Source organism: Colobus angolensis, unplaced genomic scaffold, assembly GCF_000951035.1.
Source record: "Colobus angolensis palliatus isolate OR3802 unplaced genomic scaffold, Cang.pa_1.0 Scaffold79, whole genome shotgun sequence".
NCBI lineage: Eukaryota > Metazoa > Chordata > Mammalia > Primates > Cercopithecidae > Colobus > Colobus angolensis.
Window position 1 is genome coordinate 6,726,561 of NW_012121709.1, and position 11,213 is coordinate 6,737,773.

The 11,213-nt window shown below is 46.7% G+C and overlaps 1 protein-coding gene across 1 annotated transcript in view; it reads right to left on the reverse strand.

Annotated features, from left to right (window-relative positions):
* The window catches only part of TAOK3 (TAO kinase 3), a 248,328-nt gene extending 240,702 nt beyond the window's left edge, over positions 1-7,626 (reverse strand). The window contains exon 1 of the mRNA XM_011928713.1: positions 7,334-7,626. The gene's annotated coding sequence lies outside the window, so the exon portion shown is untranslated. The remainder of the gene's footprint in view (positions 1-7,333) is intronic.
* Between the last annotated feature and the right edge of the window lie 3,587 nt (positions 7,627-11,213).

Here is an 11,213-nt window from a genome sequence, read left to right on the forward strand (position 1 = left end):
AAAAAAAAAAAAAAAAAAAAAGAGAAAATTGGCCATGAACTATGATTCTGTTTAGTGTGTCTACTGCCAAGACTAATTAAGTTATTAGTGTATTTAAGAAAGCATCCTGTCTTGATTAGTGCCATCTATTGTAATGGGTAAATAAAATATATTTGAATTGTCATAGCCTTGATTGCCATGGACATAAGCCAATATTAGAAAGTGAAACACATAAAATTAAATATGTACTGCACAGCGTCCCTGTTTGACTGGTTAAAAGGTTCTCTTATTGACACTCAAAAATAGTGGAAGAAAGTAAAATTGATCCGTTCAATGAGTACTTTGATAACTGACTACAATATTAATATAAAGTATACAATGTGAGGTTGATTTCACCACCCATCATTTCACTGAGGCCAGAGGTGAAGTGAAAGGGCCCAGAACACTAGACTCCAGCATGTCAATTCCTATTGCTAGGAGTTAAAGTCACGTGGACCACACCTCTTTGTTTAATGGAACTAGGTTTTTCTACGTATAAAATGTTTACTCTAGGCCAGGTAAGGTGGCTCACGCTGGTAGTCCCAGCACTCTGGGAGGCGGAGGTGGGCGGATCACTTGAGGCCAGCAGTTTGAGACCAGCCTGACCAACACAGTGAAACCCCCATCTCTACTAAAATTACCGAAAGTATCTGGGTGAGGTGGTGGGTGCCTGTAATCCCAGCTATGAGAGAGGTGGAGGTTGCAGTAAGCCGAGATGGCGCCACTGAACTCGTCTGGGCGACAGAGTGTGGCTGTCTCGAAAACAACAACAAAAAAATGTTTATTCCAGGCCGTCTTCCTTTTCTCACACACTCTAGGGATTAAAAATGTTTATTTGTGAGACAGGCTGACAAATGGTTAGGAGACTAATTTCCGATAACAAATAAAGAAATTGGCCCCTAAGTCATTCTGTTTGCCAGGGAATTAGCCCTTTAACTAGAAAAGTAGAAATAACTTAGAAAGATTTTAAATATACTTCAATATCCCTAACAAAGCTCAAGTCAGACAGGAAAAAAAATGTTAAGTTGATTTATAAAGCAGGTAACTTTAACAACATATGTCTGGAACAAAATTGATCAATTAAATTCTATCAGTTATTACACAAATTTGAAATATTTTATTTTAATTTGGTGCTTGTACCTTGGAAATGAGGGAGATCACATTTGGCCCATAAATTCAACATAACTAATGTATAATTAGAGGTGTATAGATAATATCACTTATGTTTCTTTTACTTAGCTGAGCCTAAGAAACAGTAAAAAAAACTTTTAATACAGCTTACAAATAATAAAGCAACCAATTAAATGGGTGATAAAGCTAAATTGCCACAAATTAAATTCCCTGTGCTGATATGCAATCTTATAATATCCCACAACTTAAAAGTACGAATTCAAAAACTCTCCATTACTGAAAAGTCGTCTTTTTTCGGAGAGTCACAAAATCCTTCCTCCCTCTCTCCCTTCTGTCTTTTTTTTGGGGGGGTGGGGTGGTGGGCGCAGCGAGGGAAGAAATGAAAACTAGGGAAAAAATTATTTTTAAAAAAGAGGCATTTAACTAAGAATCTATTTTTTAAAAAAGTACCAACAGTTTTCATCTATTCCGCTATGCTACTGATATCAACAAATGTGAATACTGGCAGGCAATGAGAATGTTTATTCAGGTTGGCTTAAACATTACACCAAATTAGATATCAAGGTAGTCTCTAAGATTACAATAGTTTGCCTGTATATGACTCCAGTAGTATAGAAAGTGTAAAATGTGTTATTGTATATACTGGGCAGTATTTGCATCCTGCTAAACAAAGACTGAAAACAGTTTGAGAATTAAAAAGAACTTGCAATGTGTGGTTGCTGTAAGCCTTCATATGGAACTGTAAGGCTCCATCTTAATGTCTTTTATTATTATATTTTGAGACGGAGTCTAGGTGTGTCGCCCAGGCTGGAGTGCGAAGGCGCTATTTCAGCTCACTGCAAGCTCCGCCTCCCGGATTCAAGCGATGCTCCAGCCTCAGTCTCCGGAGTAGCTAGGACTACAGGCGCGCCACCACACCCAGCTCATGTTTGTATGTTTAGTAGAGACGGGTTTTCACCTTGTTGGTTAGGCTAGTCTCGAATTCCTGACTTCAGGTGATTCATCTGACTTCAGGTGATTCATCCGCCTTGGCCTCCCAAGGTGGTGGGATTACAGGCGTAAACCACCGTACCTGGCCTATTTTCTATTAAAAAAATAACATGTCTCAGCGCGTTGGCTCGTGCCTGTAATCCCAGCACTTTGGGAAGCCGAGGTGTGTGGATCATTTGAGGTCAGGAGTTCTAGACCAGCCTGGCCAAGGTGGTGAAAACCCGTCTCTACTAAATATACAAACATTAGCCGGGCGTGGTGGCGGGCACCTGTAATCCTAGCTACTTGGGAGGCAGAGGCAGGAGAATCGCTTGAATCTGGGAGGCGGAGGTTGCAGTGAGCCGAAATCGTGCCCCTGCACTCCAACCTGGGTGACAGAGTGAGACTCCGTCTCAAATAAATAAATAAATAAGATAAAATAAAATGAAATAAAAAGAAAATAAAAAGTTTAAATGAACAAAGGGGCTGGGCATAATGGGCTTATGCCTGTAATCCCAGCATTTTGGGAGGTGGAGACGGGTGGATCACTTGAACTCAGGAGTTTGAAACTGTCCTGGGCAATGTTGTGAAACCCCATCTCTACTAAAAATACAAAAAAAAAAAAGAAGAAGAAGAAGAAGAAAAAAAAAGCCAGGCGTGATGGTATTTGCCTGTGGTCCCAGCTACACAGGAGGCTGAGGTAAGAGGATCGCTTGATCTTGGGAGGCAGAGGCTGCAGGGAGAGGACATCCTGTCACTGCACTCCAACCTGGGTGACAGAGAGCTACACCCTGTCTCAAATAAATTAATACGCAAGTAAAGGTATAATGATTTCATATATTTATAGCTTCTCGTAGTACAGTTTTAGTTTTTTGCAACAAATGAAAACAATTTTCACAGAATCCCTACTCTTATAACCCCCAGGGAATGTAGTTATTACAGGCCTTTACTATCACTAAAACTTCTACTGCGAAGAATCTCTCTTTAACGTCTCTGGATCAATACCATAACGTCATGTGGTTGAAATGACTGCTTTAGTCATCACTTAGGGGAGTATCAGAGCACTTTCTTTTCTTGCAAGGAAATAAATTTAATGTTTTGTCTTAAGAAACGACCATTTGTACCAGTCAGAAATGTGCTAAGAAATATGGTGACAGCGCATCTGCTCAAATATTTCCATTACTTTGTAGAATTATCGGTGTTAAGATTCTCAATCCTTCCATAGACCATTTCATACATTGTATGCATTGCAAAATGAATATATGTCTGTTCTAAATACCCTTTCGAGTTAACTGACTTTATTTATTTATTTATTTTTGAGACAGAGTCTCGCTCTGTCACCCAGGCTGGAGTGCAGTGGCGGGATCTCAGCTCACTGCAAGCTCCGCCTCCCGGGTTCACGCCATTCTCCTGCCTCAGCCTCCCCAGTAGCTGGGACTACAGGCGCCGCCACCTCGCCCGGCTAGTTTTTTGTATTTTTTAGTAGAGACGGGGTTTCACCGTATTAGCCAGGATGGTCTCGATCTCCTGACCTCGTGATCCGCCCGTCTCGGCCTCCCAAAGTGCTGGGATTACAGGCTTGAGCCACCGCGCCCGGCCCGTTAGTGGAATTTTCTTTTTTTCTTTTCGAGACGGAGTCTTGCTCTGTCGCCAGGCTGGAGTGCAGTGGCACGATCTTGACTCACTGCAAGCTCTGACTCCTGGGTTCAAGAGATTCCTCTGCCTCAGCCTCCCAAGTGCTGGGACTACAGGCACACACCACCATGGCCGTCTAATTTTTTGTATTTTGGTAGAGATGGGGTTTCACCATGTTGGCCAGGATGGTCTCGATCTCCTGACCTCGTGATCCGCCCGTCTGGGCCTCCCAAAGTGCTGGGATTACAGGCTTGAGCCACCGCGCCCGGCCAACTGACCTTATTTTTACTTGACTTCAACCTAGCATTCTGGAAAAATAAATTTAATGTAAAAAAATTACACTCAATACATCTTAAATATAGTGTCTCATATTTTAAATTTGTATTTGCTGTTGCTGGTCCTCTCATCTGTATAATTTCTGTAACTCAGGAGAGGACTTCTAGTTAGTGGAATTTTCTCTTTTTTTTTTTTTTTTTTCGAGACGGAGTCTTGCTCTGTCGCCCAAGCTGGAGTGCAGTGGCCGGATCTCAGCTCACTGCAAGCTCCGCCTCCCGGGTTCACGCCATTCTCCTGCCTCAGCCTCCCGAGTAGCTGGGACTACAGGCGCCCGCCACCTCGCCCGGCTAGTTTTTTGTATTTTTTAGTAGAGACGGGGTTTCACCGTATTAGCCAGGATGGTCTCGATCTCCTGACCTCGTGATCCGCCCGTCTCGGCCTCCCAAAGTGCTGGGATTACAGGCTTGAGCCACCGCGCCCGGCCCGTTAGTGGAATTTTCTTTTTTTCTTTTCGAGACGGAGTCTTGCTCTGTCGCCAGGCTGGAGTGCAGTGGCACGATCTTGACTCACTGCAAGCTCTGACTCCTGGGTTCAAGAGATTCCTCTGCCTCAGCCTCCCAAGTGCTGGGACTACAGGCACACACCACCATGGCCGTCTAATTTTTTGTATTTTGGTAGAGATGGGGTTTCACCATGTTGGCCAAGATGGTCTCCATCTCCTTACCTTGTGATCCGCCTCCCTCGGCCTCCCAAAGTGCTGGTATTTGTAATCACAGGTGTCAGCCACTGTGCCCGGCCATGTTAGTGGAATTTTCATAACCACATCAAGCTCCACAATCTCTGAAGCCATATAAGAATGGCTCTGTATCAGATAATGTCAAATAAAATCCCTAAACACTGCATCTCCTCTACTTATTATCACTCTGATAAAAATAACTTCAGTAATTTTTGTCTTGGATTTACATAGCAGTTATATGTAAGGCATCTACATTACATCTTCAGAAAATAATACAACATTCCTTTATTCCTCTTAGTTGAAACTGCCCATATGGAACATTGGCAAAAGACTTCTAATAAAGCATATTCTAAACCTGAAACAAAGGCAATATCTAAATAACTGACATTATATAATAATTATATTCCTCACTATTTTCCTGAAACCATCATTTTCGATGTCTGCGTCTATAAAAAAGAACTCAGTCCAAGAGAAGAGGTGAGGAGATACAATCTATAAACATTGAAAAGGAGGTTTTAAAAATTCAAATACAAAACTGCTGGTACAACCATAACAAAGCATGTGCATTTGAGTTTGAAAAGTAGGTAGGGCAGTATTAACATATCCTAAGAACTGTGAATGACTAGCCTGATGATTAGTTTAATTTTCACATCCCTCAGAGTAGGAGGCTGTCCCTTACCTCCCACCCCCTATTGCTTTCCACTATTTGTTTCAGCCTTTTAATAGACACACACTTGCCTCCCACCAGGACACACAGTGTTTGGTTTAAATAGGTTTATCTCTCTCCTTAGCTTGTCCTGGAATTACGCCTAAAGCTCAATCCTGGCAGCTTTTAGGATAAGAAATCTAATTGGAAAGAGCTCTTAGTTATGCGACTCCAAAACCTCTTTTGAAAATTTAGTTTGACCTTCCAACTATCTCCAACAGATCAAAGCTAAACAGTCCGGATTCCAAAACCAGTATAATTCCTTTAAATCTGCATTGTAAATAAACATTGATACTGATATGCTGCCAAATCTGAAAAAGGTTCTTAGCTCCTTGAGCTAAAATGAAAAACCAGTAGTCCAGGAAAACACAGTGGTCTATCAAAGAAACATTCTCATTCATCTAAAACACGGGTCTCCAAAAGGATCCCTGTCCCTTTCAACTTCTTGCGGTGGGGGAAGTGGGGGAGGTTTGAAGAAGCCCCTTCCAACTTTTCACCTGACCTTTTCATTAAGATCAGGAAGCCCCTCGCTTTCAAAGCATCCATATCAAACTCTAAGGAACGAATGCAAAGCCAGTGGGCCAGTGAGAAGAGGTAAGGCCGCGCAGGTCTCTTGATCATTCCAAGATCTTTGTCCTGCGGCCAGCCCCACCAGTCCCTCCATCTCCTCCAGCCCGTGCATTCCACTTCGGAGATGTTTCATTACATAATCCGGCTCCAGAGTCCCCCCGGAGTCCTGGGGGCTCACTCTCCACCCTCAGGGAGGTCGCTGATGCCAGACCCTGGGAGCACCTCCCCGCTCCACTCGTCTGCGCTGCCGCCGGCTCCTGCTCGCTCGACGCCGCGACCGCGACCCAGGCTCCCCGCCGCGGCGGTTCCTGGGGGGCTCCAGCAACTTAGCGGGCGCGACCCCCCGCGCGCTCCCTCGCTGCTCACGCCGGGTCCCCGCTGAGCTGACTGGGGGCCCGACCCACAGCCCTGGCGCACCGCTCCTTCCTCGGGGTCCGCGCCTGCAACCGACGCTCAAAGCCCCTCTCGGGGTCCCACGCTCGCATGCGCTGTCCCGTGCCCTCTGGGGGCCCCCTCTTACCCCGCCGTCCTGGCCCCTCTCGGGGTCTCCCTGCTCACACCCGCTGTCCCTGCCTCTCTCGGGGTGTCCTGCTCTCAGCTCCGCTGTCCCAGCCCAGCCCCTCTCCGGGACCCCTCCTCTTCTCCCGCTGTCCTGGCCTTTCCTGGGGTCTTCTCACACTCTGTTCTAAGCCCTCTTGGGGGGGTCCCCTGTCTTCACATCCCCTGATCGGTCCCCTCTCTTCACTCTGTCCCGGCTCCTCTCTGGGTCCCTTCCCCTCAACTCAGGGTCTCCTCTCCCCGAGTGCTGTCCCAGCCCCTCTCGGGGTCCCCATCTCTCAGACTCTCAGTGCCGGCTCCTCTCGAGGACTCTTCCCCTCTCCGGGCTGTCCCGGACCCTTTCCGGGACCTGTTCCCTCGGGGGACCCCTCCCCTCATTCCCCTATCCTAGTGCCTCCTGAGGCACCCACCCCTCACCCCGCTACCCCAGCCCCTCTCCGGGTCCCCTCCTCTCACGCGCACTGTCCCGGCTCCTCTTAGGGACCTCTCCCCTCAGACTTTCAGTCTTGGATCCTCTCGGAGTCCTCTCCACTCAGAGCCACTGCCTCGGTATCTCTCGGAGTCCCCTCTCCTCACCCGCAGTCCCAGTCCCTCCCGGAGTCTCCTCTCCACAGTCTGCACTGTCGAGCCCGCTCCCGGAACTCCCCTCACTCGGGTCCCCCGCGCCCTCACTCCGCCTGGGGTCCCGCCGCTTCGGCTCCCACTGTCACCGCCCGGCGCCCCGGTGCTCTCACCTCAGACCTGCTGTCACCACCCCCGGGCCCGGCGCCGCCGCCGCCGCTTCCTCTCCCACACTTGTTCCTGACTCGCTCTCCTGTGGCTTGTTCCCCGGCGAATCCTTGGGTCCGGTCGCTGAGTGCCGGATCAGGCTGTGCAGAGCCTCTGCTCGCGATCTCCGCGTTGCGCCCCACTCTACACGCAGGACCCAGCCGCCCGGCGCCACGGACCCTCCCGCGGCCGCCGCTGCTGCTGTCCGAGGTGCGGCTCCTGCCAGGGGTGGCCAATCGCACCCGACTGCGCCGAGCACGCCCCGCCCCACCGTCTCAGTCCGCCCGCCCCCTGCCCCCGGACCACGCCCCCAGCTCGGCTCCAATAGGCAATCTACTGACCTTCCCTGATCGCGAGGCACAGGGCCGGGGCCGTATATAGGTATTTGATTGATAGAGCCTGGGAAGCCGAGAGGTCGATGGAGCCCGAGGATTGGCGGAGTTGTCGGTGGGCGGGACAGGGCAGGGCGGGGTCTTCTCAGACGCGGAAGATCTTGCAACTTTAGTAACCCACGGACCCGCCTGGGGTGCGGTCAGTCTTGTTTGTGCTACTCTCGGGTCAAAGTTCATGGCGCTTCTCCCCACGCCTTTACTTTTCTTGGGAGATTCCCAGGGACCACCATGTTAAAGCCTTTGGGGAGGACCCCAGTCTCTCGCTAGACCTTGCACAGCTTTCTTAGTAATTCTGCCATGAACTAATATAGCATTTATTTGCCCAGGATTTGTAAAAATTTCCTGGATTTAAACCATTTCTTTTTAAAATCTCTTGCAAGGGAGTTGCTTCTCCTTGCATTGAGTTCAGCAGCCGTCAGTTTGGTACCGTTGGGGGAAAAAAAATCTCTACACAGTACTGGGAGCATACTTTGCCCAACTAAGCGTTCAATGCAGGGCACATTTTGATAGGTGCAAGAACAAAGCTTTAGAAATTTTCAGTTTGTAGGTTTTTATGACAGTAGGAAGACTGGTAGGGGAACCCCATTATTAGCTTAACAAGGTTTCAGCAAACCTATTCAATATAACCTTTTTCCAGGGCCACAGGTTTTAATGATTTTATGTGAACGAGTGGCCAAAGGATAACGAGCTTTGACCCAAGTGTAATATGTGATAATCAGAGACTCCTCTTGATCCACGCTAAAGGATAGTGCCTGCCAGGGGTGAAAGTGCATCATGCTACTAAGACCCATTTGTGTTATTTTTGTGAAACTGGATACGCTGATCAACACCGGAAACAGAAAACTGCTTTCCTTACTCTTAACACCCTAAGTAAGTTTATGGACTTTAGAATTTAGCATTTTATGAAGACATTGTTTCGTTTCAGGAACACATTTTGATCCTCAGTTTTGTCAGATGTATACAGGGCCTTAGTTCTCAGAGAATCCTCGATTGTTAACTTTTTAACTCCAGCTGACAAAATGTGTTTGTGTTCTAAACAGTATACATGTTTCTTCTAGTGTTTAACAATCATATTCCATTCATCACCTGAGGTCAAGAGTTCCAGACCAGCCTGGCCAACATGGTGAAATCCCGTCTCTACTAAAATTACAAAAATTAGCGGGGCGTGGTGGCGCACGCCTGTAATCCCAGCTACTCGAAAGGCTGAGGCAGGAGAATCACTTGAACCCAGGAGGCGGAGGTTGCAGTGAGTTGAGATGACGCCACTTCACTCCAGCCTGGGCGAAAGAGCAAAACTCCGTTTCAAACAAAAGAAAAAAAAAAAAGAATCATACTCCATTCCAATTGTGATGTCCCCTTTTAAAGTTTCAGTTTGGGTGTTAGGGTAGGCAGAGAAGGCCTGGAAGCAAAGAAGTTGTGGAAATGGGGCTGGCAACACTTCAAGTCAAGTCGAGCTGCTGAGCGGTGTGGCTGAGTACCATTTTGAGAAGGCATACAGAAAAAGATTTCAAGGTGGTAAAACTTCGTTTTGAGGGAACTTGATTTTTACAGGAGATTAGCGACTGTCCAAAATCATATTAAATAAATCTAAAGGTTGGGTAAGACTAAAGCCACAAGATAATTTTTTTGAGTAGGTCCACCTTAAGAGCATTTTTTAGTTCTGCAGCTGGCAATCTGGGTAGAAAAAATGGGGTAAGTTTTCATCACCCAAGTGCTCAGTTGTGTCTGTTCATTACATATAAAAAAGAAATGCATGACCATTTACAGATGCTGTTTGCAGTCAAGAAGATAGCAGTAAAACATAAGCATGACAAAAATCTCAGCATCTTGAAAGGAAACCATTTAGCAACGAAATAAACTTAAAAATTCATTGTATCAATGAACTCTTGATTTCTAAAATCTTTGCTTTTTCTGCACTATGATGATCGCTACTGATAGGAACGCAAGTTACTCAATATAGTTGATTGCAAATAATTTAGATGTGCTCCAACAGCACAAAGAAAGAAAATGACTTCATCTTTTGGACAAGAGACAGTTCTGAAATCCTAGTTTAAATATAGATGGCAGACCTACGGTGAGATCTGAGAATGATTCTTATTTAGAAGGCGCTTCAGAAGATCTCGGAACTCCTGGAAAGACATCTTAGCATTCCATTCTGGAAATTCTTTAGTTTTTGTTGGGACAAAAAATCCCTTACAAATAGAGCCAAGATTTTAATTAAAGCAAGGTAGTAAATAAATGTCAAAATAAATGGGATGGGAATAATGTTTCATTTTTAGAAGAGTCCGTGGGGGCCAATTCAGAGATAAATTTGATCACAAAAGGTCTGAGAATGGGAATATTCGGTTCCACCCTGGTTTTCACATGTGTTCATTTTCACTACTGGTTGCGTTTCCTACGGAGACTCGGGTGGAACATAAAAGTGGGGCTACTTTGGACAAACCATTAAAAACCTTATCCTTTTTTCTCGCTACACACAACTAGACCACACTGCTCTTAGCTAAAGGGACACCTTAAATCTATTCGTTGAGCAAAACTTATAACACCGTGTCCCTCTTCTACTCAGAGGGAATAGCACAAATTCCCTCTTCTACTCAGAGGGAATAGCACAAATTAATTCTTGCAGATACTCAGCTCTCCTGATTTTTAAGCTTCCACGTAGGTCTTGCTTAGCCAAATAACTTCTGGTAGGCAAATTCTCCCCTTCTTCAGTTGAGAGCTCAGAGCAAGCTGTTGGATTAGGCAAAAGCACCTTTGAAAAAATTAATATTCAAGGCAGCTGTACCGCAGAGGGCCTGGGTCTCCGAGTCTAAAAAATCAGACTGGACGTTGCTATTTTTTTTTTTAGGCAAACGACAGCTCGTTTCTTGTTTGTAAAACCGGGGGTACATCTTATCGAATAAACCTTACACAAATAGAAAGGATTCCTGAGGGCTGGGAAAATACTGTTTTGCTGTCCTCAGGATGGAATATCAGCATCCTTGTCTTTTAGCTCTTAATAAAGAGCTCTAAGTAGTCACAGGAGGAGCCAGGCTGCATGATCACGCACACTCTGGATGTCTAGGTTTTCCGACCTAACAAGGGGGCAGTTCGCGTGGTTCCCCTGCTTAGATTAGAGACCACCTCCACCTGCCAAGGGCCCTTCAAACCCTCCGCCCCTAGGTCGCTAACGATCCCCGCTTTAGTTCTAGCTCCAGGCGCCGCCTGGCGGCTGTTTCCGGAAGTCGCCTGGGAGCCTCGGGGCCCTGACTGCTGCTGGGCCTGCCCGTAGATTTGCCTGACTCTAGAGAACCTGGCTCCGCCCCTCCCCCACTATACTTTAAGGATTTTAAGACGGCGATGAAAGGGCTGAGGTTGTGGCGACGGGGGCGTCCAGCGGCATCTCCACTCCCCCAAGGATGGCGGAGTCAGGCCGTCGTCGGGCAGCTCTCGACCCGGAAGTCGCTTGCGGCGC